Source organism: Trachemys scripta, chromosome 1 (assembly GCF_013100865.1).
Source record: "Trachemys scripta elegans isolate TJP31775 chromosome 1, CAS_Tse_1.0, whole genome shotgun sequence".
NCBI lineage: Eukaryota > Metazoa > Chordata > Testudines > Emydidae > Trachemys > Trachemys scripta.
This window is the reverse complement of record NC_048298.1, coordinates 219,752,145-219,768,152: the sequence shown is the minus strand read 5'-3', so window position 1 is coordinate 219,768,152 and position 16,008 is coordinate 219,752,145. Positions and strand designations below refer to the sequence as shown.

At 41.9% G+C, this 16,008-nt stretch overlaps 1 protein-coding gene across 3 annotated transcripts in view; it reads left to right on the top strand.

Annotated features, from left to right (window-relative positions):
• The window catches only part of STS (steroid sulfatase), a 169,739-nt gene that overhangs the window by 21,254 nt on the left and 132,477 nt on the right, over window positions 1-16,008 (top strand). Inside the window, exon 2 of one of the 3 annotated variants that reach the window (XM_034757391.1) lies at window positions 147-302. The exons of 1 other annotated variant lie outside the window; for it this stretch is intronic. The gene's annotated coding sequence lies outside the window, so the exon portion shown is untranslated. The remainder of the gene's footprint in view (window positions 1-146; window positions 303-16,008) is intronic. One more of the 3 variants, XM_034757383.1, reaches the window with a different exon arrangement.

Sequence of the window (16,008 nt, the reverse complement as noted above, 5' to 3'; positions counted from 1 at the left end):
TATCTTTGCATACGCATGGACTATGAAAATTTGTTTGCCTTTGTTTCTTTATGTATAATATTACTTATGTGTATATAGATATATATAGAGAGAGAGATTTTGAAGAAAGATATTGTATAGTCTTTTTTACACTGTTTTATCTGTAGGGGCTGTATGCCAAGAACAAATGGTGCCTTTTCCTTCCCCCCTCTGTCATTCCTACAGTTAATGGGAGTGGACTTTCCACCCATATAGTGGTGATAAGTGCATGCAGCCAGCTTGTTTGAAATCTGAAGGCAGAAAGTGAAACAGCCGGACGAGAGGTAAAGTATCTTTTTCAAATGTCTCTCCTATGTTCTTATACTGTAAGATCTTTGGAACAAGGGACTGCTATATTTTTCAGTCTTATGCAGCCGTAAGCACATTTTTGGCACTTGATAAATTAATAACAATAATGTACCAAAATGTCTTATTTTCCTCAGTAAAGTGAAGCAGTTTATATTTTATAACAAAAAAAGGAAGGTGGTTGGTGAAAGACTCTGATAAGCCAAATCTACAAAAGATAATCTGGCAACCATAATGACAAACTAAGATTGTAACATGAGAATGCACTGCGTTAGTACAGTACTGTAATGTGCTATTAAGTTTCCTGCCTAGAATGGGTTAAAAAGAACATAAAACGTTGTCTGGTTTCGGAAAGCAGTAGGAACCAGTGAGAAAGTGGTGAGACCATGAGTTACACTGTTTCCCTGCTGTGCTGCAGTGTGATTTTTTTTTCCCTCCCCGCTTAAATCCTTGTGTGTTCAAAAAAGTGATATTAAAAGAATGTGTAATTTTGATTAGAAATTCTGTTTAAAGACTCAAAAGCTGCTGGGCAGCTAAAGAGTTGTAAAATAAGCTCTTTAACAAACCTCTGGTTTTAAAGTAGCTTTGCTGACTCTGAGTGAGTGAGTTATATTGTATAATGTAAGCTAATGCAAGCCCGTTGGTTCAATGGAGGAAATACATGAGACTGAGAAATTTAATTATTTAAATTACATACATACATACATACAATTACATAAATTAGTAAAGTTAGACTCTTTCTTCAATAATCCCATATGCCCTCAGGTTTACTGAGGCTAATGAAAGTTAAGGTCATGTATTGTGGGGAATATCCATTAATGGAAATAATTGAGACAGAGAACTGGGTGTGGGTAGAAGAGCAGCAATGGAAAGTATGCCCTTCAGTACCCCTGTACTCACCCCTTACACACTATTGCAATAATATTTGTGCAAACTATGCCTTGTGAGATATCACATGAAAGCTAATAATATGTGAAGTTATGAATTCCCTCTGTATGATGTTACTAAAACACACCTAAGGCCAGACAGCCTTGCTCAGGTAAAGGTGATAAACAGGTCTGTCCTAGATAAACAAATGTGGGTTTACCTCAATTTACGTATTAACAGTAAACAAGGCCATCAAGTTAAACCTGCAGGGGTTATCTGATCCTGAATTCGAAAGACAGAGAATTAACATGGCTCCTGCACCCCAGAGAGACACAGGAGCCTGAATCCCCAGGAGACATTCCTGACTTGTAAGACAAAGGTCATGGCTACACTTGCAGATGTCAGGGCCGGCTCCAGCTTTTTTGCCGCCCCAAGCGGCGAAGAAAAAAAAAGAAAAAACCTGATTGAAGCAGAGCGATTGAGCCGAAGTGCCGCCGAAGAGGAAGCAAGGCACTGAAGGATCCGCCGCCGAATTGCCACCACAGACCCAGACGTGCCGCCCCAACAACGGACAGATTGCCACCCCTTTCTATTGGCCACCCCAGGCACCTGCTTCCTTTGTTGGTGCTTCCTTTGTTGGTACCTGGAGCTGGCCCTGGCAGATGTAGAGCGCTTTGAGTTAAACCAGCTCTCAGAGATTGCAGCAGGGAAAACGATGCTGTGTGTTTACACTGTCAGCTGCAAGCGCAGTAACGTGGCCACATTAGCAGCTCTTGCAATGCCACAGAGAGCAGTGCATTGTGGTAGCTATCCCAGTGTGCAAGTGGCTGCAGCATGCTTTTCAAATCGGGGGGGGGGGGGGGANTTATGGTCAAGAAGACGAGGGAGCCATTGGCAGCCACTGAAGGAAAAAAGGTAAGAAGCCACTGGGGAAGCAATGAGAATGGAAGGAAAGGTCTTGGGAGTGGGAAGAGATGGGGTGGGTGGAGTGTGACAAGGAGTTTGTTGTGTTTATGTGGGGGGAGAGACTGTGTTTTGGGGGGCTGAGAGTATGTCAGCATGCTGTCCTGTAAGTTCGGACAGTGGCAGAGGGAAGGGGAAACCCTGATATCAGCTCCCACCCCCGCCTCTCTCTCTCACACACACACACGCACAAACACAGCACATTCCACAGTAAAGGTTTGCTTTGTCCCGGAGCAGATAAGCATGCCGGCTGTCAGAAATGGAGGTTTGAAAGAGGATAGCCGCGTGTCTTCAGCCGAGTTCAAAACAGTGAGAAAAGTGGCCACTTGACTTCGAGAGATTATGGGACGTTTCTGGAGGCACAGTGCAGTAATACAACACATCGTCCACACTGACGCCCTGGCGTTTCAGCCAGGGTGCAGCAAGCTTTATGCTTCTCATGGAGGTGGATTGCCAAGGGCGCTCCAGCTGCAGAGTCCAGGCACTCAACGTGCCTTGCCAGTGTGGACACCTCAGGAGTTAGGGCACCTGGGGCTGATTTAATGCACTCTAACTTGCAAGTGTAGACAAAGCCAAAGACATTCCCCTTGGGGATATAAGGAACAGAGAGAGATTCCATCTTTACCCTTCACCTTAGGGAACAAAGAAATCAAGCCATTTGATCTCTGAAATGGGTTTGGCCAGGCCAGTCAGTAAAGAACTTGAAAGGAGAGTGGGGATGAGAAAAACCATCTTGTTGAGGCAACAGTAAAACATACAGCTGTTAATACTTGTGCTTCAGTCAAAAGGAGAAAAAAACCTCTCACAACTTTATCATGAGTCTCTTGGTATTTGATGTTTTACTTATTAGCTCAGCTCTTTGTCTCATATATTCAAATTATTTCCTCATCTCAACTTTCTTTCTTTCTTTCTTTCTAGTAAGACTCTAGCACAAATGGTTGCAGAAAAAGGCTGGAAAAAACATGAACACTAAATGTTCAAATCCTAGATGACAATTAAAAAGACACCAAAAATACTATTTTTAAAAAATCTTGTGATTTTGTGGGCCTGACTCGTGATTGAGTGATTGGGGCTGGCAATATTAAAGATTTAAAACTCAGAATTTAGTTATATAAATTACCGCCAACTATCTCTTCTATTAAGTTAACCTTCCCTGTTCCCTTCCTCAAAGTTTTATACATTTAGGGCTATATTTTCAAAAGCTTTGTATATCTAAATTGGGAGTTTGTGCCCCTGAAATCAGGCACAAAGTGCCTCTAGAGCATTTTCAAAGAATGCAGAAAAATAGCTAGTGAATTGGCTCTGCCTAGATGGGTGTGCCCAGAAATATGTACCCACCATGGAATTTTCACAGGGTTGCACCAAGGGACATCATTTCTGAAAAATTTGGGAGGGAGGGCAAACTTGTGTCAGCATATAAAACGCTGTGTGTCCCAAAGAGCATCATAAATGAGAAAAACTAGGCAGTTAATACTTTCCTAATGACCATGTCCAAAGCCAGAGGAGAGGGGGGGAAGATGTGAGGCAGACAGTGGAAGACATAATAGAGCATTTAGACTTATGAAAAGATGGGATGAGGGGAACCATAGTCGAGGGAGAAGGCCAGTATCCATCCATAGCACCTGGATGCACCTGGACATAATTGTAAAGGCTCAAATATGTTATTCCTCAGATTATGTCCATGGCAACTGCCACCAACCCAAACAAGCTCCCCTGCATTGCCTATTTGGGCCAGCTGTTTAACATGCACAAACCAGACAGAACAGTCCATCACTTGCAAATGGGGCATGGTCACTGGGCACATACTCATAGCACATTTTGGGCCAAGTCAAACTGAGACAAGAGAAGGAAAGGAATTTGTGGGGTCATTCTGACCACATAGAATGACATGTGCTGCTGTATAATGATTCATTAAGGAGAATCAAAGGCCCATCTCATAAACATTATTGAAGAATCAGTAAAAGTAGTGGCCTAACCAGGTTGAAAGTTTATAAATTTTTCAAAATCATGGCATAAACAAAAAAATACTGTCTTAAAAATATGTTCCATACAGCTCTATTATTGGCGAAGTGTTAGCAGGATGCAAGCTGCACAGTAGACACAAATTGCCTGAATCCTTTTTAAGATATTAGCAAAACTCCATTAACTAAGCCAGTCAAACCATTATTGCTGCAGTAATCCCCCCCACACACACACACACACACACATACACACAATCTAAAAAAGTAAATATCATGACTAATAGAAACTACCTAATGAATCCCCACTATTACGGAATTCTGTTTTATTAAACATGGGAAAAAGTCAGTAAAATGGAAAGTTTTTTCTTCCTCTTATTGCGCCGGTGTATGCTTATAAAATTTGCAGATTACATCAAGGTGGGAGGGGTTGAAAGCACTTTGGAGGACAGGATTAGAATTCAAAATAACCTTGACAAATTGGAGAATTGATCTGAAGTCAACAAGATGAAATTCAATAAAGACAAGTGCAAGGTACTTCACTTTGGAAGGAAAAATCAAATGCACAACTACCAAATGGGGAATAGATGGCTAGGTGGTAGTACTACTGAGAAGGATCTGGGGGGTTATAGTGGATCACAAATTGAATACGAGTCAACACTTTGATGCAGTTACGAAAGAGGCTAATGATTCTGGGATGTATTAACAGGAGTGTCGTATGTAAGACACAGAACATTAGTGCCTTCCTCTACTCAGCACAGGTGAGGCCTCAGCTAGAGCAGTGGTTCTCAACCAAGGGTACGCATGCCCAGTGGGGTACACAGAGGTCTTCCAAGGGGTACATCAACTCACCCAGATATTTGCCTAGTTTTACAACAGGCTACATAAAAAGTACCAGTGAAGTCAGTACAAACTAAAATTTCATACAGACAATGGTTTATTGTGCTCTATATACTATACACTGAAATTTAAGTACAATATTTATATTCCAATTGATTTATTTTGTAATTACATGGTAAAATCAGAAAGGAAGCCATTTTTCAGTAATAGTGTGCTGTGACACTTTTGTATTTTTATGTCTTATTTTGTATTCAATAATTTTAAGTGAGGTATAACTTGGGGGTTTGCAAGACAAATCAGACTCCTGAAAGGGGTACAGTAATCTGGAAAGGTTGAGAACCACTGAGCTAGAGGTCTGTGTTCAGTTCTGAGAGCCACACTTTAGGAAAAATGTGAACAAATTGGAGAGAGTCAAGTGGAAAGCAACAAAATACTGAAAGGTTTGAAAACCTGATCTATGAGGAAAGGTTTAAAATACTGGGGGTGTTTAGTCTTGAGAAAAGAATACTGAGCGGGGATCAGATAATACTCTTCAAATATGTTATGGGCTGCTATAAAGAGAATGGGGAATCACCTTTTCTTCATGTCCATTGAAGGTAGGAGAAGAAAAGGCTTAATCTACAGCACGGAGATTTAGATTAGATATTAGGAAAAAACTTGCTAACGATAAGGTTATTTAAAGTCTGGAACAGAGTTACAAGAGAAATTGTGGAATCCCATTCATTGGAGGTTTTTAAGAACAGGTTGAACAAACACCTGTCTGTGCTGTTCTAGGTTTATTGGTCCTACCTTAGCTCAGCGCGCTGGACTTGATGACCTCTTGAGGTCCCTTCCAGTCCTACATTTCAATGATTCTGTGATCACCCCTGCACTTGCTGACGTGCAAATGGAGACAGAGGACTTGTCCTGACTGCCAAAAAAGGTTTATATTTTATCCTGGAATAACTAATACATCTGAGCTATGCTGAAATTAAAACACAGTTAAGATTAGGCATTTTAGCTTTACTGCACGGTAAACATGCCAACATCAACCCAGAGGGGTTATAGATAGAGCCCTACCAAATTCACAGCCATGAAATCTGATCTCCCACTATCTGGTCTTTTGTGTGCTTTTACCCTGTACTATAAAGATCTCATGGAGGAGATGAGCATTTCTCAAATTGGGGGTCCTGACCCAAAAGGGAGTTGTAGGGGGGTCACAAAGTTATTTTAGGGGGCTCCCAGTCAGCAGCTGACACTCTCCAGCTGCCCAGCTCTGAAGGCAGCACCACTGCCAGCAGCACTGCAGAAGTAAGAGTAGCAGTACCGGAACTTCCTCTACAATAACCTTGCGACCCCTGCCACAACTCCTTTTTGATGTAGGACCCCTACACTTCCAACACCATGAAATTTCAGATTTAAATAGCAAAAATTGTTAAATTTATGATTTTTAAAATCCTATTCTGTGAAATTGACCAAAATGGATCGTGAATTTGTCAGGGTTCTAATTATATGGCAGTTTTCCTCATGGTTTACCTCACAGTGAAAGTGGGTGCCTAGTCTTCTCTGTATTTTTACCTCAAGATAGCTCATGCATGTTAGTTACTCCCAGGTTTAAAAAAAAAAACACCTTTTTTAGCAGTGGGGACCAGGGCAGATACAGAAGTACTGGTTAAGGAGATTAAAGGCCATCATACAACAGGAGTTACATAAAAGTGGCACACAGCTGCATAAGAAGAGCCGCATCCACAATTAATGCTAGGTGTTTTAGAAAAGATAAAAGGATGTCAGAAGCTGAACAGCATGGGAGTAATAGTGCTAGAAATTGTAAGTAAAACCTGTACAGGGATGTGGACTTTCTCCTTGATAAATCTGAAGACTTAGAAAATAGGAGTACTCTCTTGAACATATCTGATGTCCCCGAGGACACAGAAGGAAGGTGAAAATATAATTTCCTTTGTCCAAAACTCATTTAAGGATATTTTGAAAAAAGATAAAAATTCCCTAGTTGTTGAATTCTAACACACCCACAGAGTACTTCAGTCCAGATAATGAGACCCCAAGAGCAATTATTGAGAAACTGCTCAGCTTCCAGAAAAAAAATAAAGTAATACTAAGGGAAAGCAGGACAATGGAAAAGGTGTCTTTTCAGAACAGTCAGCTTTTTTTTTTTTTTTTTTTATGCCTAGGCTTTGGTATAGAAACATTCAGAAGGAAAGGAAGTGAAATAAATATAATGATCATCTAATGAAAAATGAGGCTCGTTCTGCTGTGTGGGACCCTATCAAGTTAACCTTTATATATTAAGGGAGGACAGTTTCTTAACACACCTCAGGAATTTAAAGATTTCCTACATTCTCCACCTAACTTCCTAAAAGACAGACACAAACAGCTGGATTTCTACCTATAAGTGCCACAAAAAACACCTAACACATCATGGCTTGGCTTTCAGTTTTTCTGTATTGTTCTAACTAAAGAGCCTTGTGTCTACATATTTATTCAAGACTTATTTCTATCAGGTTCTGTAGAACATATTTGGCCTCCTCTTGTATCTTCAGCAGATTTTTTTTTTTTTGAACTTGCAGAATGCATTGCTATTTCAGAGATCATTCTTTTTAATACTTTGTTTTTGTGTAATCCTATTATGTTTCAGTTGTGTTCCTCAAATGTTTTGCCTGGTTAAACATATTCATAATTCATTCCTTTCCTTGATGTTAAAGGGAGTAACTCAATGGTTCCTACTGTGCATTTACTGAAGCTTATTTTTTTCTAAAATATGTTTAGCGTTTTTAAAACCAGTAATAGTGTTTTTCCAGTTAATAGCCAGACATTCCTGGTTTTGTTTTTTTAATGCTTTTGCCCCTCTCCTGGCACACCTTCAGGATATTTTTCTCCTTTACTATGATTTGTTTTACAAGCAACCTTCTCTATATAAGCACTGTGTAGTTCTTCAGTCTTTTTTTCTGTGTGCATATGTTTTTTTCAAGGTACACCTCTACCCCGATATAACACGGCCTGATATAAGATGAATTGGGATATAACGCAGTAAAGCAGTGCTCCGGGGGTGGGGCCGGGGCTGCACGCTCCGGTGGATCAAAGCAAGTTCAGTATAACGCGGTTTCACCTATAACGCTATAAGATTTTTTGGCTCCCGGGGACAGCGTTATATCGAGGTAGAGGTGTATGTAAAATACTATATTTCCTTCCTGTTTGGATGTTCTCCATAGTGTAAGGTCACGACCATCTGTTTCCAAACATAGTTTCCATTACTCATGTCTGAATTTCAAGATTCTTCATGGTTTTATGTGCTATTTATGGGCTCAGTCCTGATGCAACACGAGTAACTTTACACATGTCGATAATGGTTTGTAGGATGGTTTCCATAGTTCTTTAAATGTTAATAGCATAAACTAACCTATTTAAAAAAAATAAAAGATTACATTTTGATTTTGATGTTAACTCCAGGAACAGTGCAGGGAAGGAATCATTCCTCACAGAGGCACTCTTCCCTTCCTGCTCTTCCCTTGCTCCAGAAAAGTTGGGTTCCGGGCCCATATCCACAAAGGGACTTGAGCATTGCAATGAGCATCACAGTATCTAACTTTTAGGCACCTAGAAAAATCACAGGAACACCACTGCTATCCATACTGCCTGAGTTAGGTGCCTAGGATCCCTGTACAGGGAATGGGAAGAGAGAGGCACCTCAGAGTACAATACACAAAAATCAGCATGCTAAGTGGGAACATCAAGTGTTTGAAGGCTGGTCCACAGTGCTCTCAGGGGCTAGCAATAAGGTTGCCAACCCCGCAGGATTGTCCTGGAGTTTCCAAGAATTAAAGATTAATCTTTAATTAAAGATTATGTCATGTGAGGACACCTCCAGGAATACGTCCAACCAAAATTGGCAACCCTAGCTAGCAAGTTCCAACCTGGCACCCAATGACTTGATAACAGGTGTCAGAATAGAAGCTGAATTCTGACAGAGAGGACTTCAGTCCTGGGATCAGATTGGCAGAACTCTGGGGGTCCAGATTGGTTCACAACTTCTATTTAAACCAAGCACAAGCACAGGAAGGTGTCCATGCAGCTGGGTTCTCTCAGCTTAGGCCTGTCATCCCCGTGCTACCTGCTCCCACTGCTGATCTCCTGGTAACCTAACCTTTCCTGACTCTTGGTTTTGCCTTCTGGCTTGTCTTGGACTCTGACCCCTTGGTATTTGACCCAGCTTGACTCCTGCTCTGACCACTAGGTCAGACTGTTCACATCCACTTATGACACTGAGCTGCTTAAGCTATCCAAGGGGAGAAGCCAATTAGAGGGGTGTGTGGTAAGCCCTGACCCTGCCAGAGTGATAGGCACCTCCCTCAAAGCTGGACTTAGGCACCTATCTCTGCTAGAGATACATGAATAGGAACCAGCCAAGACACCTAAATAGCTTTTTTGCAGGAATGAGTTTGGTGTCTGCCTTGCTTCACATGAAACAGCCACAGAAGGAGGAGGTTGTGGTGCTTACCTTATAACTTTTAGGCCAGTGGTTAGAGCACTCGCGTGGGATGTGGGAGATCCAGGTTTAATTCCCTCAGGCAGAGGGGAGAACATATTTGAAAAGAGGTCTCTCACTTATCAATAGAGTGCTCTGACCACTGAACTATAAGATATACGGTTGTGGGATTGCCTCAGCCTCTCCTGGTGAAGCTGTTCCACTGTGGATAACTAATGAAAGAGTGCTTGGAGCAAGGGGATTAGACCTTGGGTCTCCCACCTCCCACCACTGGACTGTAGAGTCTTTTTTTTTTCCTCTTGTGCATGAGTATGCCAAGTGACTGTTCCACTGTGGATACTTTATTAAATAGTCATTAGGTCACACAGAGAGAGAATGACTCAATAGTCCAATGGTTAAGACACCCACTGGGCAGACCCAGAGTCTAGTCCCCTTATTCTAACCACTCTGAGTATTCATCAGAGATGAATGCATCGCTGTATAGCTTGGAGATTAAAAATTTCATTTGAGGAGAAAATCTGCAACCCATACTCATGATGTGCAGTCCCTTAATCTGAGGTTTCTATGGGGCTATTCACAGAGTATACTACTCAGCATGGGTTAGGTTGACAAAATCTGCCACTATGCTCATTTTAAAAAGTGTTATTTGTTAAACTCACTTGTTGTGTCTTATCCTACATTAGACTGTCAGCTCTTCAGGACAGGGACTGTCTCTTTCTCTGTTTTTGTACAGTACCTAGTACAGTGGTGACACGTTGGGGACCTTTGGGTGTCATCACAACACAATTATAAATAGTAGTAGACCCTATATGGAAAAAAAATCCTAGAAACTTTCGTAGGAGAATCCTACAGATGAGGTCAAATGAATGCAGCCACAACTTTCTAACACAGAACATCATCTTAGCTATCTCAAAAGATTTGGGGCCAGATTTACCAATACACTGTTGCTGCTGTGTACCATTCTGATGAGGCAGGGCAGCCATTAAATGGTCATTTTACCAGGTCGCTGTGTCGAACTGAGTAGCATACTCCATTCTAATGAATTGGTTGGCTGTGGGAGAAATACAAGAATATAATATCAGGAGACCTACAATTGTGGTCCTCACAGACCCCAAAGACTACCTAGGAGCAGTTGTGAGCAAGGTTCATGAAAACCTATGAGCTTTGTTTTGACAGAGTTTCAGCCCTTGTCATTGGCTTGCATGTTGAAGACTTTCTCTGCAATGAAAAGGGCTAGAAACTTTTTTTTAATTAATGTTGGGATTAGCGTTGGGAGGGAGGGGATCATTAGCCATGGGCTCTTCAGACCACCAAAGCCAGCGCTATATTTTAGCCCTGCACCTTCCATTCTGCCCTAAGTGGCTGTTCTGTTATGGAGTTGGTAGAATTTAGAAACACAATAAACTTTATTATCTAAAATTAGACATTTTTCCTTAAGGGGTTTTCTAAACATCACGCTATGTTAGTTTTTGCTGATGTGGATGTTAATTTTTCCCTCAGCTCTGTTCCATCAACATTTAAGGATGGGTTATTATTTTAATAAACAGAAATTTGTGCTGAGATGCACCTTCTTGGAAGCCCCTTAAATAGTTTAAAAGAGATGGGCACAAACCAAGACCATGGATCTACACCCTCAAGATCTCTTTTCTGTTATGATGTATGTGTTTTGAGGAAATTGAAATGACCTAGCCTTTTTAGAGCGACATCATGATCATTTTTTGAGAATTTGGATCTGCTGGAAGTGTCAGGTCTTTGAACATATTTGATTAAATTGCAGTTTGCTGCTCCTGGTGGAACAAGCAACATGTTTTTGCATCATCTTACGAGACTTCTGTGTCACAATGGGAGAAAGCCTCTTGACTCTAATTCTTAATGATTTAGGGCCAGATCTTCAAAGGTATTTGAACACCTACAGATGCAAATAGGTGCTCAGTGGGATTTTCAGGTTAGGCACCCAACTAACATTGAAATAATATTACAGAGGCCCCAGAACATAATTGCCCCATAATTACATAATTAAACAGAACTGATTAATTCCCCTGTTAGGAGCCACAGAACAGCTGTGGGGCATGCTCAGCTAATAGGGACAGGAAAGGAGGCTTCATTCATTCAGACATGTCCCTCCCTTCTATTCATCCTGCCTCCTCAAGTATGCTCAATGGTTGTGGGAGGGGGTACCACCCTGCATCTGTCAGTCCCTCCCAAACCAGTTGGAAGAAAGCTATGGGGAGAGTCAGGGGAGAAAAAGGAGAAACACACACGTTACCAGCTTTGCCCGTTACTTTGGGGTACGCTCATTTATTAGGGTTACTTTTGGGGGAAGGGGGTCTGTACTTCTATCAATGTACTGCTTGTGTCACTTGTGTGCTCATATGGAGCTCTACTTCTCCCTGCTGCAAGTCCCCTCCCAATGGAGCTATCCTGCAGGATCTAGGTTCACCAGGGCTGGGTTCTTCAGCCCCAGAATCAGACACACACACATTAACAGAGTGCATCTGAGAGGACTGGGTTAATCAGCACTCCCAAGCTGACCCCTTATATATCCCTGGACTCAGTAGGCTGGGTCGAGCAGCACTTCCAAGGTGTCACCCTCATATGTCCCAGGTTCAGCACATCTCTAGCCCCACTTTCACGTTACTGTTATTCTGATAGTAACCCACTTGATGAGCAAACCCCTGCAGGGATCTTTTAGCTTAGGTATGAGGAGCGTTGTTGCAGAGCGAATGAGGAAACCAAAAAAAAAAACCCCACCCATGGGGGGGCGGGAAGGGAGAGTGAGAAAGAGAAGCAACCAGCTTAATCATTAAAGTTATTTATTGCCAGGTAATAACCATAGGGGAGCCAAACAAACAAAACAGATATAATATTAAATCTAACTTAAATTTGATTATAAAAGTCAGATTTAGAAAACTATAACTGATCACACAAGTCAGGGTCAGAAGGCTAGAGAGAGAGAGAGAGAGAGAGAGAGAGAGCTGGGTCCTCACCACTCCATGAAGCTTGAATCGATTGGGGGTCCTAAGTGGTAATGGTAGCTGAGGGTCCTGAGTACTGGAGACAGGCGCAGTCCCCAGCATGATCAGTCAGGAGAAGATGACATCCTAATGGAACTGATGCAGATTTTGGATCCAGGGCATCAGAACACTTACTTGAGCATAGGTAGGGGTTTTTGTAGAGAAACAACAATGGTTCAAGGGAGAACACTAGATTTGTTTATGTATAAACAAGGGAGTATACCAAAGTTGTTTTGTTCAGGTTATGGGAGCTGATCATTCCTGGCTTTGGGCAGTGTTCCTTGGAGGGAGCTCACAATGCAATTCGGCAACTTCACTATTTTGGATACCATTAAAGGATTTATTACTAGAATGGGCCTGATAAGTGATGAGCTGGGTGTGTGCAGGCATTGGTCCATTAACATCTGGAGCAGAGATCCCCCATCATGCAGTGCTTCCCTGCTTTTCTGGTCCCAGAGTTCAGACTGTTTCTTCCTTGGAATCGCTTTTCTCTATTCGGTATGCTAATAGAGATGCCTCCTTGTCCCATCTTCTATGCAAATGAGGCTAGGGGAGTTTCCCTAATCCTGTCATCCTTATCCCAGGGTTTAAGTATGTCTCCCACTGCCTTTTCATTGCTTTTTGTAAGTCTTTCTTCTGACTGGTTTTGATTCAAGCAGAGGCCGGGGGGGCGGGAAGAAAGTGCTTTTGTGAGTCAGACAGGCTGGGTACTGCGCCCTGGTTCCAAGAATACAGAGCTGGCAGGTAACACATAGGGCATGGTGGAAAGGAGAGAAGTGGGCAAGAGTAGAGCCTCTGGCATGCTAGGGAGAATGGGAGACCTTGCTATGGGGAATACACAGCACCCCAGGAGAGTACTTGGGGAACACTGGTGTGGGGGGAAAGGGGCATGAGGAACACAAGAACCTCTCGTGAGTGGAAATTGGTAGAGCCACATCCGATCCGCAATCTGCAAAAATAATCTGCGGATATCCGCGTCCGCAGATATCCGGGGATTTGCAGGGCTCTACACCAGGGGTTGGACTGAGGTTCCAAGGAACCCCACCTCACCCGGAGCCCGGTCAGGGAGAGACACGCTGGCAGCTGTGGGGAGCCATGGCAGACCCTCCACCTGTCCTGGGCGGGGGGCCTGAGCAGCCCCCTGCCCAGTGTCCCAGCCCCTCGCCAAGGGCAAGAGACCCAGCCTCCCCACAGCTGCCAGCACGGCTCTCTCTGACCAGGCTCTGGCCGGGTATTGGGGCAGCTTGAAGCCGCAGCTCGGCCACGGTAAGAACCGGGCTGGCAGCTGTGGGGATCTGTGATGGACCCTCCACCTGCCCTGGGCATGGGACCGGAGCCGACCCCTATCCCTGCCCCTCAGGCCCTCTGCCCAGGATAAGTGGAGGATCTGCACTGTAGTTCCTCACAGCTGCCCGCCTGCTCTTAACCGTCAGAGCCCTTTGTATCCACATCCACGTTGGTATCTGCAGAAATGATCCACGGATATAAAGCGGATACCCACAGATTTGCAGGGCTCTAGAGATTGGGGGACTCTGCTGTAGGGGAATATGGGGGCCAACAGAGCCCCTAGTGGGTGGGGAGAGATTGTTTGGGGGAGTTTCAGAGAGTCTCTGAAATAGAGAGGGATGAGAGGATGGTACCCAGGGAGCTTGTGGGGTGGAGTGGAGAAATGCAAGATGGATGTAGTAAGTGCTGCTTACAGAAGTTACAAAGTGTGTGCCTTTCCTGCTATACATATATTGACTCATGAGTTCACTGGACTTCAATAATATGTAATAATCCTTATTAAGTAAGGATTGGGAAGGTGGGGACTGCTTTATTTTTAAATACAAAGAAGATAGCTTATCATTAGAGAGTTGAAAAAGCATCTAAGCAGAGGCTCTAGAGTGAAACAGAAATAGAACAACAACATTCTTTGTACAGTGTCAGAAGATGACGACTATGGTTCTTTACTTGTCATGTGACGTAGCAAAAGATGCAGCAGACATGGCTAATCTGTAAAGAATGAATAAACTTTAAATTAAGGTCAGAAATTATTAATATACAGTGTGCTCCTACTATTCTGTTTTGTTATGATTCCAAAACTTAATTTTTTATTCCAAAAACAAACAAACAAAAAAAACAAAGCGAGGAATTTTGTTTTTGCAGAATCATCTGAATTACGTGTGTTTTGCTTACAGTGACATCTTTTTTGAGGCTGTTAGAACTTTATATTGAAATACTAGCACCCTATTAAACCAGTTAAAATCACTTTTGGCATACTATTCATGTATATCACAGAATATTTTTGAAGTGAGTATCTTTAAATGTTGTTTGTTTTAGCAAACCTCCCCGTAGAAAGCATGTGAAACATTTTATCAAAGGATTCTGCAGATTTCTATATGGAATATTCTATAAGGAATAGTTTAGAGATAAATCACTTAAACTGAATAAAACTGTAGGAAGATTGTGTGTGTGAAGGGGTTTTTGTAGCAATTGTAGCTACAGCTGCTGCATGTTCCTATAATAATCAAGTTGATGACAAGGAGCTAATTGGTGAGAAAACTGGGCACACTTCTAATTTTGTTAAGAGAAACAGGACAAATCTTCAGCTTCTGCATGAGGTATCAAAATATATTGTGCAGAAGACAGAACATTTGTAATTAAAAGAAATGTTTGGTAGATCCATGTGAAGTAAAAACAGCTATGCATATGCATTTCTATACATTAGAGTTTATTAGAAAAAGGGATTTCTGTGTGTGAAATGAAATCTATAATTCTGAATTATGAAGGAAGGTAACTGTTTTTAGATGAGTACTGTTTTTTTTAAAACTGTAAAAATTATATTTGGCTGAATTATTTGTTTAACTATTTGAAATTCTTATATTTCCATTAAAGGGTATTTAATTTGATTATATAAACATTACAGTTTCAAATAAATAGAAATCCAGTGTTTGCTATTATCTATCTTAGGTTCTTATATGGCTCCTATTGCTGAAATACACCCCTGTGAGGTAGAGACTTCCTATTGTCCCCATTTTATAGATGAGGAACCTAGGCACAGAGAGGCTAAGTGACTTGCCCAGAGTCACACAGGAACTGTGTGGCAGAGCATGCATGTGAAACAAGGCATCTCAAGTCCAACAACAGTATCCTACTTACTGGACAGCCTTCCTCACCCTTTAATTTGTCCAGTTAAATTATCTGTTCTCAGATACTACAAATTATCTGTATTCTTACTGGGTCTTATCTTCATGTCTTTCTCACACTGTAATGTTCTGTAGTCTTCTGTAAATGAACCATTGACCTTAATATTTTACCTTTTTTAAAAATATGGGATTACAGCTGCCCAGACTGTTTTTCTAAGAGAGACTAACATGGGTGAAATCTTAATCTCATTGACTTCAATGGGGCCAGGATTTTACTCCAACTGTTTATTGCTGAGCTGGTGTGTTCTTTTGGTTATGTGAGTTTCTATTGAAGTCTCAAACTTAACAGGCACCACTTTTATTCCAACACACAAAGAACCCCTTTTTCGTACTAGAATTGATCAACTTTAAATTCATTTATAGGCACTGCCATG